Source organism: Trichoplax adhaerens, genomic scaffold (genome assembly GCF_000150275.1).
Source record: "Trichoplax adhaerens TRIADscaffold_7 genomic scaffold, whole genome shotgun sequence".
In the NCBI taxonomy this organism is placed as follows: Eukaryota; Metazoa; Placozoa; class Uniplacotomia; order Trichoplacea; family Trichoplacidae; genus Trichoplax; species Trichoplax adhaerens.
Window position 1 is genome coordinate 3,804,499 of NW_002060949.1, and position 462 is coordinate 3,804,960.

Here is a 462-nt window from a genome sequence, read left to right on the forward strand (position 1 = left end):
CCTACGTTGAGAATCATTAATATAACTAATGAATGAGCAGCAGAATTGCGTTAGCGCTGATCTATTAGATAACCTGGAAAATACTGCAGTTATTAACTCTACTAATAATATTATCTTCGCCGTAGCTGACGTACCTCGTTCAAGAAGAAGCGCAAACGATTTCTTCCAGCAAAAGTAATCAGCATTTGCGTACTGATGATTACAATCTGAGCAAATATAAAAACAACACCGAAAATGATTAATATAAGCGTGTGTATTTAATTAGAAGAACATTGACAAGTGCCTTGTGAAATTGCAATACGAATGATAAAATAGACCAAGGCCTCCTAGGAGGTATATTTTAATTTGACAAGACGATCTAATTTCAACAGAAATTGTTTTCCACAAGGCAAGGGTATACGGTACAACCTACTGTGTCTAAACGCAATTGTGTACGTAAAAACAAGTAAACGGTGTCCAAAA